This window comes from Rhinopithecus bieti, unplaced genomic scaffold (genome assembly GCF_001698545.2).
Source record: "Rhinopithecus bieti isolate Rb0 unplaced genomic scaffold, ASM169854v2 scaffold_1295, whole genome shotgun sequence".
NCBI classification, from domain to species: Eukaryota; Metazoa; Chordata; class Mammalia; order Primates; family Cercopithecidae; genus Rhinopithecus; species Rhinopithecus bieti.
In genome coordinates this window covers 5,292,859-5,307,555 of record NW_016803880.1, presented here as the reverse complement: position 1 = coordinate 5,307,555, position 14,697 = coordinate 5,292,859, and the positions used below count along the sequence as shown (strand labels likewise).

At 38.9% G+C, this 14,697-nt stretch overlaps 1 long non-coding RNA gene across 1 annotated transcript in view; it reads right to left on the bottom strand.

Moving 5' to 3' along the window:
• Nucleotides 1-1,665: 1,665 nt before the first annotated feature.
• LOC108518316 (uncharacterized) overlaps nucleotides 1,666-14,697 on the bottom strand; it is a 27,795-nt gene continuing 14,763 nt past the window's right edge. The window contains exons 2-3 of the long non-coding RNA XR_001882345.1: nucleotides 5,162-5,330; nucleotides 1,666-2,244 (exon numbers count right to left, since the gene is read on the bottom strand). This is a non-coding gene — a long non-coding RNA (uncharacterized LOC108518316). The remainder of the gene's footprint in view (nucleotides 2,245-5,161; nucleotides 5,331-14,697) is intronic.

Sequence of the window (14,697 nt, the reverse complement as noted above, 5' to 3'; positions counted from 1 at the left end):
GAACATTTTAACTCCAGGAGTCAGAAAATCCATCATAGAGTTATCATATGCTCAAGACCTTGAAAACAGAAGGAATTTCCACAGAGAAGCATGGGAAGGAGATTACTCCAGGCTTTCCAACTGCAGATGCAAAGACATTGTCTCTTCTGCCTTGAGAATATTGAAATCTTCTTTATTTGATTATCTTTTGAACCTACTCTGAATAGCTGCTAAGATAATTTTCATTCTTATAATTGCTGACTAGTTGAGAAGAAGAGGTCCCCACCTACAGAGAAGAAAGGAAGAAAGAGGTGTCCAGAGAAATTCAGGGTCCCCCCCATTCCCATTCAAGGCCACCTGAAAGTATCTCCCCCTGTTTTTCAAGTTCATCGAATGTGTTTAAGAAACCTGCAACTTCCAAGTCCATCAGCCTATTGAAACAAAACAGCTATAACTATAAAACTGAGATCCTTTTAAGATTTTCAATCCTTAGAATTAAAGATATTTATTACAAAATGTAGTTGTATTAAATCATATATGTCAAAATATTACAAATGTGTATTTCATATTAGATAGCTGTTAGTCAAAACCACAAAATTTCCTATCATTTTTCCTAGTGCTCCATTTTTTTAGACCTTTTCCTAATCTATGTTTCTTGTCTGAGACCAAATACAAATGAATCAAAAGCCATTTCAGTGTTACATATTGGGTTTCCATACATCTCTGTTGCTTCTTTATCAATAGCCTTGCCCAGAGTACACACTTTTGTGTGTCCTTCTTACAAGCAACATCATTTTTTCATAGTATAGAAATGAAGATTTCATATAACCCCGTCAGGTTCCTTACACAGACCCAAGTTAAAAAGCATCATCTCAATGTCAGTCTCTTGGCTGTCTGCAGGGTAATATGGTGAATTGCTGCCTGTGCTGTAATTTTGTCAGCTCTTTAGTAAATTACATTCAAGGATAAAGAGGACAGAGCTACCTACTGACAAATAACATTCTTTATTCTCCTTTTTCTACAGTGTACTGAATAACACCATAGAGCGTAAGTCATCATTTACCCTATATAACAAATGTGTAGTTACAACACATGAAGCCCAAAAAATGAGCTTCAAAGAATATCATGGGTTTTTTTTTAACAGGAAGTGGAAAGATGTTTCAGAACAGTGAGCACAGTTTAGACCCTGAAATCTTTTAGCAGCATGATGCTTTTGAACATCTGATCTAGGTTTTGATTCTGCTAGCTACATGTATATTTTAGCCTTTGGTCTTGCATTAAAACACCAGTTGCAAATAACGTTAGAAAAATTGGGAATAGAGGAAGGAATATTTCTACTGATTTTTTAAATTCTGCATATATAAAGGACGTTGCTTGTGGCATCATTGACTCTTTGCAACAATTTTATAAAGTCGTCATTATTAGCATCATGTTACAGCAGAAGCTGTGAGTTGCTGCCAAACTTGCTTACTATCAGCCTCTGAAGAGATGAAACAGAGAGTCATGCAAGATCTGTTTAAATCCGGTAGCCTTTGACACTTTAAACTTCAGAACACATTGGATTTACAGGTATAAAATTGCTTTAGAGTTTGTAATTTCATGAAAGCAAAAATTCAACTTTTCCTTAAGAACAAATTTAGCATGTATGCCTTGAAACTGGCTTATTAAATAATACGAAAATGTTCGTTGTGGCTATTTGACCTCCTAATGCTTAGTTTTATTTAGCAAACATCAAAACAAGATATGTATTAATCCAAAGCAAATATATTTTATTTAATTGGATTAATTATTAATAGTTCACTAACATCATACTGTAGGTATTTTTCTTTTCTATAAATGTTTTATATTCCAGCCTATTTAAAACTTTAGCAACCAAATCCTTTAAAGGACGTAGGTCACACATATTTTCAAACCAACAAAATAGTAAAATTCAAGGAACACTAGATGGAATAGGGAAGATAAAATAAAGAAACTAAGATATTTACAAGAATGGAGTTCTTCTGCCACCTTGTGGTTATTCTGTGTTATAACCAGAGCTACATTAAAATACTCAGGGAATTCTTCAGTCAGTCTCTTTAGCCAAGTGTGGCTGCATGGCTGAGCTCTGGCCAATGGAAGCTGGCCTTGGTCTTTATTGAATGTGGTTATCGTGTTTCCATTTTTTAATTCCTGAATATCACAGCTAATTTTGGTATTGGCGAAGACCTCTTTTTTGAAACTTTCTCTTGTGCTGGGTTTAGATTTTTCTCTCCTTTTGTTTTTCTCCTGTGAAACACATAAGCATCGTTAGATTTCATCAAAGATCATCACTTCATCACATCAAAGATTTCACTTCACTCTAGCCAAACTGTCCTCCCTCATTCTCCTGCAACACCTCACACACGGTCCGCTTAGGGTCTTCTACAACCTGAGGTCCCTGGCTGCAACACTCTTTCCTCTGACACCCATATGGGACCTACTCCACCTCTTTCAGGTATTTGTTCAAATATTTGTTTCTCAGTGACCACCGTATTTAGAAATGCAACTTCTGCTAACAAACTCCGTATTATTTTTATCTCACTTTTTAACAGCAGTTATAACATTCTAACATACTACACAATTTTAATACTCATTATGTTTATTGTCTTTTTTTACATGACTGTAAAATCCATTAGGGCAAGGGAGTTTGTTTACTTCACTGCTGTGTGGTCTCAAACAAACAAACAAAGAAAACTGCCTGGCACGCTGTAGGCGCTCAAAAAATATTTGTCCACTTACCGAATGAAAGAATTATAACTCCTTCTGTTGGTGAAAGAAACCCTGTGGTATAGTGTTTAGCCTCACAAGTATTCAGACACACAAATTAACACAAAGTATCATTTTCTTCTACAATATGAATTAGTCAATTTATATAACCTTTCAATATAATTTCTAAAGCAAGGGAGAATTCAGTGAATTACATACTCACATGTTTTTGATAAATTGGGAGTTCTTTTAAAAATAGTTTGCATAGTCATTAAAATTTCATAATCTTTGACCCAGTAATCCCAATTTAGGGCATGTATTGCAATGAAAAAAATCCAAAACAAACAAACAAAAAACACATAGGTTCCATGTGGCCATTTACTGCAGTATTATTAATAATGATAATAAACTGAAAGAAACTACATGTCTAATAATGAAAATAATAAATTAAATTATGTTAACTCTATGCAGTGAACTATGTTGCAACCATTATAATCATAAGGACTAGAACCTGAAAAATTGTTTATGGGACATGTTATATTACAGTGAAATTTTAAACTATGTAATTACACAGTTTTTACATGTATACAGGAAAAGATTATAAGGAATGTGCCAAAATTAGAATTCTTATACATGGGCAATAAATTAAATCTTCTTGTTGCCTTCATTTCCTAAATGTTCCAATTTATCACCAGAGTTTTGGCAACTCTTTAGTATTTGAAAGGAAAAATAATTATCTTATTCTCAAGTGCTTGACCTTCACCGAAGTGAATTTGTTCTAAGTTCCAAAAAGTGATTATTACTTGCTTTTATTGTATTCATCAAGAGCAATTTACATCTCTGTGGAAATAGCTGTAGTTAGAGTCATTAGTTAGATTTAGTTAGTCTTTAGTTAGATTTACTAACACGAAATGAGACATTTATCCAATAAATTCAGGTTGAATTTAACATTAATTCAAGAATTAAAGTGCTGTTCGTTTTTTGTTTTTGTTTTCGTTTTTGTTTTTGTTTTTTTGAGACAGAGTCTGGCTCTGTCGCCCGGGCTGGAGTACAGTGGCCGGATCTCAGCTCACTGCAAGCTCTGCCTCCCGGGTTCACGCCATTCTCCTGCCTCAGCCTCCCGAGTAGCTGGGACTACAGGTGCCCGCCACCTCGCCTGGCTAGTTTTTTGTATTTTAGTAGAGACGAGGTTTCACTGTGTTAGCCAGGATGGTCTCGATCTCCTGACCTCGTGATCCGCCCGTCTCGGCCTCCCAAAGTGCTGGGATTACAGGCTTGAGCCACCGCACCCGGCCGAGTGCTGTTCGTTTTTAAATGGGTGTGTTCTACCTAACTACCTGCATGGGTTTAGCTTATAATTGGTTTTGTGGATGTGACTAGGTCCATCATCCTGTCACATTTGAATAAATAGGACTGCCTATAACTGTCTCTCTTTTACACACATCTGTGCCCATCAGTTCATAGCACATTCCCCCAGAATTAATGGGAAACAGCCAGGAGAACAGGGGCTTAGACAAAGGAACTCAAGGCTTGAAGTGACCTCCTCAAAAACTGGCTTCCCTCCACCCTTTATAGCTGAACTGACCTTCAGCCCTCACCGGATCTTGTTTCATAACACCTTGCTTCATCTCTCCTTCCTTACCAGCTCTCACTCGGGCTAGCCTTTAGCTTCTGTCTGATGTGGCCTGACTTACTGTTGAGACAGGTTTTTTTTTTCCAGGTACCTTGCTCAGCAAAGATTTTGGTTGTGTGGATTTTGCTGTGTTTGGATTTAGGCTATGGCCTAGTACTACTGTTGTAGGATTTTCTCCTTAGTTCACCTAAGAGCCGGGTCCTTGTCACACAGCCGTGAAATATTAGGCTCACAGACACTTTAAAGGGTGATAAAAATAGAATTTATGGGGCAAAAAGGAAAAAATGGGAAACAGGGACTCTCAGCAGAGAGACAGTCCTGCTCTACAGGCTTCCTCCCTCACAGATTGAAGCCCAGGTTCTAACCAGGAAGAGGAGGGGTCAGGGTCGTCCGCCCTGCAAAAGGTGCAAACGTTTGTGGCTCCACCCGAGTGCGCACTCCTCCCAGTGTGCAGGGCGCCTGAAGTTTCTCTGCGGACCCCTTTCCACTTGGCTGTCTCACTACCTTACTGACCCCTATGAGAGGCAGTGCTCTCCCTTGTACTGTCTCCCGCGTGCGTAACTCTCTGCCACCTGCCCCTCCCCAAACAACACTGACAGTGTGGGAATTAACTTTTTGGGTCATCCTATTAACTCCTCAGTGTGGAAAGAAGTCAGACCAACCATTCATTGCTTCTCTTCCTTATAAAGCTAAAGATTCACATGATAAAAATAAACAAAAACAAAAGACAAAGAACCCAAACTCTCTCTAGGGGTCCTCTAAAGACCCTCCATAGTGGGAACATTTCACTCTTCACCCCGCTGTCAGGCTTGCCGCATGGCTTACTTTGGATAACAAAAGGTGAGCAAACTTTATATTCTACATTCAAGAGAAGCTTTCAGAGCCATCACATCATCCTTCCATTGCTTTGTATTCCCTCTGCCAAAGACTGACAATATCGTAGATAAGGGCTGCTTCTTCCACTTAAGTCCAGAAATGAATCAGAGCAAGTGTCCTGCAATGAAATTTAAAAAGAAAAAAAAAAAGAAAAAGAAAACCAAAACCAAAGCCAAACCAATCAAACAAACAAAAAAACTGTGTTATTATAGATTACTAAAATTTTTGGAGTCATGTGTTACCACAGATAACCCAGCCAACACCTCCTGGTTCATCGTGTGTCTCCCTAACAACACTTAAGGAGACAGCATGATATCGTGGGCTCACTGGCTACCTGGGTGACCTTGGACAAGTTACCTAATCTCACTGCACCATCTGTAGCATTGAGATAATACCTACTGTGTGAGATTGTGGTAATAAATAAATGAGTATATAATAAATGCTCAATAAATGTTAGCTGCTGCATATTACAGTTATTCTACAACAGCACTGATTTCATCCTAATCCTGTGTATTCAGTATCCAACAAAGTATCCAAATCCTATAGTACTCCATCTAGGTAGGTTTTCCAAATGTCTTTAATTGACCATGTCCTTTTTGTTTAGTCCCCTCATATGGCTCCTTCTGTTGGCTTCCTTTTGCCATTATTTCTCTTTTCCCTTTAAGCTAGCAAAGACTATAACATATATTTAAACAGGATCCAAATACCTTTGATATGGATTGACCATGTCCCCATCCAAATCTTATCTTGTAGCTCCCATAATCCTCACTCGTCAAGGGAGAAACCCAGTGGGAGGTAATTTAATTATGGGTGTGGGTTTTTCCCATGCTGTTCTCCTGAGAGTGAATACATCTCATGAGATCCAATGCTTTTATAAAGGACAGTTCCCTGCACATGCTCTCTTGCCTGCCACCATGTAAGATGTGCCTTTACTCCTCCTTCACTTTCCGCCATGATCGTGAGGCATTACCAGCCATGTGGAACTGTAAGTCCATTAAACCTCTTTTTTTAAGAAAATTACCCAGTCTCAGGTATTTCTTCATAGCAGTATGAAAATGGACTAATACAACCTTCAGAATATTCAGCTCATCTTCACTTACTTCTCTGAGTTTTGTACTTTCATATATTTCAATCTGTTCTCTGCCTTAAATCAAACTCCAAATAAATACTTTTAAGTGCCAAAATTTCTGCTCAAAGGACATTCTAGGACACAGTACGTTCAATTTGTAAACACTTAGAAATACCTTAAATGGTCACAAGTTATGGTGGCAAAGTCTCAAGGAAAACTCTTTTTAGAAACCATTCTTTTCTACTTTCATGTTCTTAAGGGTGGGGAATAATGTTTTCTGTTTTCTCTACATGAGACAATTATACCAAAAGACAACCTTTGTTTCTTAGATATCCTGTAACTTTTGTGTCTTTAGTTTCTTTACTGCCTTCTATTTTTCCCATGCAAAGCATCTTTAATCATCTGTGACACTGATTTTTACTGCAACCCATTTTCTGGATTCTATAAACAGAGACACAAGCTTTAAATTACCAAAATCTCACTGTTCAAAACACCTCATTTTCAAGGCAAGAAAATAAAAGTTCTTTCTCAAAGTCAAAACAAGTCTTTTCTGCTCAGCTTTCTAGATGCCTAGAGGCTTTTTGATTGTTCTTATTCCCTGACTTTCTAGCTATCCATCTGACCTTCAGCTTCTCTGTCAATCCAATTGGTTCATTATTTTCTTACCAAAATCATCTTCTTAAAATTTAAATTTGATCATTTTACTTTCTGGGGAAGAAAACCTCCATGTGCTCTCCAATAGCAACAGAACAAAGGTCAAATTACTTTGCATAATCCTTATCACTATCCTTTTCTTTCCTAAAGCCCCTTCTTCCCCACATTCCTGTGATGTCACCTACTTCCCCTTCTCTGGCCTTATTCCCTAGCTCCTTTCCAGTCTCCTCCTCTTCCTTCTAGATCTGTGAATGTAGAAATGCTCCACAAGTATGTCTTCAACCTTCTGCTTTTCTCTCTGTATATCCTCTTCCCAGAGACCTCAAATGTTCCCAAGTTGTCCCTGATAACTACCTCCAAACACCACCTTGAGCAGTGCTACCCAACACAAATATGTGAGCTACAAACAGAAACTACACATGTAGTTTTAAAATTTCCAGTAGCCACATTCAAAAAGTAAGGAGGAGCTGATGGACTTATTTTAATCATATATTTATTTAACTGAATATATTCAAAATATTATGATTCAACATGTAGCTAATATTCTTAAATTTACATATTTGATATTTCATAACCATCTTAGAAATGGATGTACATTACACTTATAGTATATCCCAGTTAGGATTATCTACATTTTGTTAGCCACAGTCTTCAATGGCCACATGTGCCCAATGGCTACCATATTCAACAGTGCAGATCTAATGCTCTAAACACTTTCTCCAAGTGTGCCTTTTGTAGCCCACTCAACATCTGCCCAAGAATGCCCTCCCAGCACTTCAACCTCCAGGTCTAAAACAAAATACATTTCCCTCCTGCATTGCCTAGTGCCTCATAAAAGCACCAGCTCCCCTTCCTGACTTCCTTGTAGCTACCAATAGGCCCCCAAATATACCAATACTTGGGTTCTACAACTATTCAAATATTGAGGAAGCAGAAGGAATCTTTCAGGTCGTCCTATCCAACCCCTAGGATTTTCCTCTACAGAGGGGTTCCTAACATTTGGCTAAAGCTTCTGTGAGCCTCCTGATATTGTAGGCAAAATGTACCTACCTGGATTTTTCTGGCAAAAAAAATATCTTTAGCTTTAAACAAGAGTTTAAACACCATTACCCAGGCTCAGCTCTGCCTCTTCTGTCTTCTGTAATGGCCACACCCAATTTATTACCAAATCCTGCTCATTCAACCTTCCAGATCTCTCTAACGCAAACCTACTTCTCCCTTCCCACTACCACTGACTTAAGATTATGCGCATATTTCTTGGAGTGCTTTAGCTACAGGAGCAAGAGACTCTGCCAGGGATCAATGGGGCCAGTCTGCTATTACCAAAAGAGTGGCTATAGCTTGATCACACATGAATACCCCAGATAGATTCAACTAAGCCGAAAAGATTAGAAAACAGAATCAAAACCAGGTCAGTGGGAAGATGAACTCTGACTAGTGCTGCAGCCAGACTGTAGCAAGGGGTGTCTCAGCCATTGAAGAGGTCACGTCTGACACACCACTGCGGTCCTTGGTTTGTAGATCTCAGTGCTCTAAGAAGAGAATGGCTGAGTTGTGTTGTTTTGTTGTTTTAAGGAACCCTCAGTATTTCCCTGTTCAGATACCTGGGGCAAACCTGACCTTCCTCTGCTGTGCTTGCATTCATGTCAAACATATTTGTTCTCATCTCTGCAAGATATTTTCTGGCATCCTCAGGCTACCAGAATTGTGGGGGCATTTTAGGGGAGCATTCTCTGTGTCTGAGGAGAGACTGTTTCCCTCCAAAGTCTGACGACTCCTCCAAGTCTCTACCTTTTCCAGATCTAGTAACAGATTTCTGGAAGTTGGACTTTGAACTACAACCTTGACAAATGATAGTCTCAATTCTCCACTCTTTCACTGGATTTTACTCCCCATTGCATTCTGCAACCTCTGCTAAATTAAACATCCTCTTTTAAACATATGATAGCACTCCTCTTCTTTATATCCTTTTTAAATATATAATTTAGTTTCTCAGATACATGTGCAGAATGTGCAGGTTTGTTATATAGGTATGCACATGCCATGGTGGTTTGCTGCACCCATCAACCTGTCATCTACATTAGGTATTTCTCCTCCCCTAGTCCCCCAGCCCCCAACAGGTCCTGGTTTGTGATGTTCCCCTCCCTGTGTCCATGTGTTCTTATTGTTCATCTCTCACTTATGAGTGAGAAGATGCAGTATTTGGTTTTCTATTCCTGTGTTAGTTTGCTGAGAATGATGGTTTCCAGCTTCATCCATGTCCCTGCAAAGGACATGAACTCATCCTTTTTCATTGCATAGTATTCCATGGTATACATGTGATGCATTTTCGTTATCCAGTCTATCATTGATGGGCATGTGGGTTGGTTCCAAGACTTTCCTATTGTAAATAGTTCTGCAGTAAACATACCTGTGCATGTGTCTTTATAGTAGGATGATTTATAATCCTTTGGGTATATACCTAGTAATGGGATTTCTGGGACAAATGGTACTTCTAGTTCTAGATCCTTGAGGAATCACCATACTGTTTTCCACAATGGTTGAACTAATTCACACTCCCACCAATAGGGTGAAAGCATTCCCATTTCTCCACATCCTCTCCAGCATCTGTTGCTTCCTGACTTCTTAATGATCGCCATTCTAACTGGCATGAGATGGTATCACATTGTGGATTTGATTTGCATTTCTCTAGTGACCAGTAATGATGAGCTTTTTTTCATATGTTTGTTGGCCACATAAATGTCTTCTTTTGAGGTGTCTGTTCATATCCTTTGCACATTTTCTGATGGGGTTGATTTTTTTCTTGTAAATTCGCTTAAGTTTCTTGTAGATTCTGGATATCAGCCCTTTTTCAGATGGATTGTAAAAATTCTCTCCCATTCTGTAGGTTGTCTGTTCACTCTAATGATAGTTTTTTTTGCTGTGCAGAAGCTCTTTAATTTAATTAGATCCCATTTGTCAATTTCGGCTTTTGTTGCCATTGCTTTTGGTGTTTTAGTCATGAAGTATTTGCCCATGACTATTTCCTGAATGGTATTGCCTAAGTTTTCTTCTATGGGTTTTATGGTTTTAGCTCTTATGTTTAAGTCTTTAGTCCATCCTGAGTTAATTTTTATATAAGGTGTACAGAAGGGGTCCAGTTTCAGTTTTCTGAATATGGCTAGCCAGTTTTCCTAACAGCATTTATTAAATAGGGAATTATTTCGCCATTGCTTGTTTTTGTCAGGTTTGTCAAAGATCAGATGGTCGTAGATGTGTGGCGTTATTTCTGAGGTCTCTGTTCTGTTCCATCGGTCAATGTATCTGTTTTGGTACCAGTGCCATGCTATTTTGGCTAGTGTAGCCTTGTAGTATAGTTTGAAGTCAGATAACATGATGCCTCCAGCTTTGCTCTTTTTACTTAGGTTTGTCTTGGCTATACCAGCTCTTTTTTGGTTCCATATGAAATTTAAAGTCGTTTTTTCTAACTCTGTGAAAAAAAGTCAATGGTAGTTGATGGGGATAGCATTGAATCTATAAATTACTTTGGGCAGTATGGCCATTTTCATGATATTGATTCTTCCTATCCATGTGCATGGAGTGTTTTTCCATTTGTTTGTGTCCTCTCTTATTTCCTTTAGCAGTGGTTTGTAGTTCTCCTTGAAGAGGTCCTTCACCTCCCTTGTAAGTTGTATTCCTAGGTATTTATTCTCTTTGTGGCAGTTGTGAAGGGGAGTTTTTGGCTCTCTGTTTGTCTGTTACTTGTGTATTGGAATGCTTGTGATTTTGCACATTGATTTTGTATCCTGATAATTCACTGAAGTTGCTTATCAGCTTAAAGAGATTTTGGGCTGGAACGATTGATTGGGTTTTCTAAATATACCATCAAGTCATCTGCAAACAGAGAAAATTTGACTTCCTCTCTTCCTATTTGAATATGCTTTATTTCTTTCTCTTGCCTGTTTGCCCTGGGCAGAAATTCCAATACTATGTTTAATAGGAGTGGGGAGAGAGGGCATCCTTGTCTTGTGCCAGTTTTCAAACGGAATGAAGCATTCCAGTTTTTGCCCATTATGATATTGTTTATGGGTTTGTCATAAACAGCTCCTGTTATTTTGAGATACATTCCATCAACACCTAGTTTATTGAGAGCTTTTGGCATGAAGGGGTGTTGCAGTTTATCAAAGGCCTTTTCTGCATCTGTTGAGAAAATCATGTGGTTTTTGTCATTGGTTCTGTTTATGTGATGGATTACCTTGAATGATTTGCATACGTTGAACCAGCCTTGCATCCCAGGGATGAAGCTGACTTGATCGTGGGGGATAAGCTTTTTGATGTGCTGCTGGATTCTGTTTGCCAGTATTTTATTGAGGATTTTCACATCGAAGTTCATCAGGAATATTGGCCTGAAATTTTCTTTGTTGTGTCTCTGTCAAGTTTTGGATCAGGACAATGCTGGCCTCATAAAATGAGTTAGGCAGGAGTCCTTCTTTTTCTATTTTTTGGAATAGTTTCATAAGCAATGGTACCAGCTCTTCTTTGTACCTCTGGTAGAATTTGGCTGTGAATCCCTCTGGTCCTGGGCTTTTTTAAGTTGGTAGGCTATTAATTACTGCCTCAATTTCAGAACTTGTTATTGGTCTATTCAGGGATTCGACTTCTTTCTGGTTTAGTCTTGGGAGGGTGTATGTGTCCAGAAATTTATCCATTTCTTCTAGATTTTCTAGTTTATTTGCAGAGAGGTGTTTATAGTATTCTCTGATAGTAGTTTGTATTTCTCTGGGACCAGTGGTAGTATCCCGTTTATCATTTTTTATTGTGTCTATTTGATTCTTCTCTCTTTTCTTCTTTATTAGTCTGGCTAGTGGTCTATCTATTTTGTTGATCTTTTCAAAAATCCAGCTCCTAGATTCATGGATTTTTTGAAGGGTTTTTTGTGTCCCTATCTCCTTCAGTTCTACTCTGAACTTTGTTATTTCTTGCCTTCTGCTAGCTTTTGAATTGGTTTGCTCTTGCTTCTCTAGTTCTTTTAATTGTGATGTTAGAGTGTCAATTTTAGATCTTTTCTGCTTTCTCCTGTCAGCATTCAGTGCTACAAATTTCCCTCTAAACAGTGCTTTAGCTGTGTCCCAGAGATTCTGGTACATTGTGTCTTTGTTCCTATTGGTTTCAAAGAACTTATTTGTTTCTGCCTTAATTTCGTTATTTACCCAGTAGTCATTTAGAAGCAGGTTGTTCCGTTTCCATGTAGTTGTGTGGTTTTGAGTGAGTTTCTTAATCCTGAGTTCTAATTTGATTGCACTGTGGTCTGAGAGACTGTTATGATTTTCTTTTCTTTTGCATTTGCTGAGGAGTGTTTTACTTCCAATTATGTGGTCAATTTTAGAATAAGTGCGATGTGGTGCTGAGAAGAATGTATATTCTGTTGACTTGGGGTGGAGAGTTCTGTAAATGTCTATTAGGTCTGCTTGGTCCAGAGTTGCAATCAAATTCTGAATATCCTTGCTAATTTTCTGTCTTGTTGACCTGTCTAATATTGACAGCAGGGTGTTAAAATCTTACACTGTTATTGTGTGGGAGTCTTAAGTCTCTTTGTAGGTCTCTAAGAACTTGCTTTATGAACCTGGGTCCTCCTGTATTGGGTGCATATATATTTACGATAGTCAGCTCTTCTCGTTGCATTGGTCCCTTTAACATTATGTAATGCCCTTCTTTGTCTTTTTTGACCTTTGATGGTTTAAAGTCTGTCTTATCAGAGACTAGGATTGCAACCCCTGCTTTTTTATTTATTTATTTATTTATTTTTTGCTTTCAATTTGCCTGGTAAATATTCCTCCATCCCTTTGTTTTGAGCTTATGTGTTTCTTTACACAGGAGATGGGTCTCCTGAATACAGCACACCAATGGGTCTTGACTCTGTATCAAATTTGCCAGTCTGTGGCATTTAGCCATTTAGCCACACTTTTAATTGGGGCATTTAGCCCATTTACATTTAAGGTTAATATTATTATGTGTGAATTTGATCCTTTCATTATGATGCTAGCTGGTTATTTTGCTCATTCATTGACACCCTTTCTTCATAGTGTCAATGGTCTTAACAGTTTGGTATGTTTTTGCAGTGGCTGCTGCTGGTTTTTCCTTTCCATATTTAGTGCTTCCTTCAGGAGCTCTTGTAAAGCAGGCCTGGTGGTGACAAAATCTCTCAGCATTTGCTTGTCCATAAAGGATTTTATTTCTCCTTTGCTTATGAAGCTTAGTTTGACTGGATATGAAATTCTGAGTTGAAAATTGTTTTATTTAAGAATGTTGAATATTGGCCCCCACTCTCTTCTGGCTTGCAGGGTTTCTGCAGAGAGATCTGCTGTTAGTTTGATGGGTAACCTTTGTGGGTAACCCAACATTTCTCTCTGGCTGCCCTTAATATTTTTTCCTTATTTCAACATTGGTAAATCTGATGATTATGTGTTTTGGGGTTGCTCTTCTACAGGAGTATTTTTGTGATGTTATATGTATTTCCTGAATTTGGACGTCAGCCTGTCTGGCTAGGTTGGGGAAGTTCTCCTTGATAATATCCTGAAGAGTGTTTTCCAACTGAATCCATTCTCCCTGTCACTTTCAGGTACACAAATCAAACACAGGTTTGGTTTTTTCACATATTCTCATATTTCTTGGAGGCTTTGTTCATTCCTTTTCATTCTTTTTTCTTTAATCTTCTCACTTTATTTCATTAAGTTGACCTTCAATCCTTGATATCCTTTCTTCATCTTGATTGATTCAGCTATTGATAAACTTGTGTATGCTTCATGAAGTTCTTGTGCTGTGTTTTTCAGCTACATCGGGTCATTTATGTTGTTCTCTAAACTGGTTATTCTAGTTAGCAATTCCTCTAACCTTTTTTAAAGTTCTTAGCTTCCTTGCATTGGGTTAGAACATGAGGAGTTCAGCTCAGAGGAGCTGAACTATTACCCACCTTCTGAAGCTTACTTCTGTCAATTCATCAAACTCATTCTTCATCCAGTTTTGTTCCCTTGCTGGCAAGGAGCTGTTATACTTTGGAGGAGAAGAGGTGTTCTGTTTTTTTGAATTTTCAGGCTTTTGTGGTGGTTTTTCCTCATCTTCATGGATTTATCTACCTTTGGTCTTTGATATTGGTAACCTTCGGATGGGGTCTCTGAGTGGGCATGCTTTTTGTTAATGTTGATGTTATTCCTGTTTGTTAGTTTTCCTTCTAACAGTCAGGCCTCTCTGCTGCAGGTCTGCTGGAGTTTGCTGGAGGTCCACTCCAGACCCTGTTTGCCTGGGTATCACCAGAAAAGACTGCAGAACAGCCACGATTGCTGCCTGTTCCTTCCTCTGGAAGCTTCATCCTAGAGGGGCACCTGCCAGATGCCAACCAGAGGTCTCCTCTATGAGATGTCTGTCGACCCCTGCTGGGAGGTGTCTCCCAGTCAGGAGGCATGGGGGTCAGGGACGAACTTGAGGAAGCGGTCTATCCATTAGCAGCTCTCGAGCACTGTGCTGGGAGATCCACTGCTCTCTTCAGAGCTGGCAGGCAGGAACGTTTAAGTCTGCTGAAGCTGCACCCACAGCCCCCCATTCCCCCAGGTGCTCTGTCCCAGGGAGACAGGAGTTTTATCTATAAGCCCATGACTGGTGCTGCTGCCTTTCTTTCAGAGATGCCCTGCCCAGAGAAGAGGAATCTAGAGAGGCAGTCTGGCTACAACGGCTTTGCAAAGCTGCGGTGAGCTCTGCTCAGTTCAAACTTCCCAGCAGCTTTGTTTAC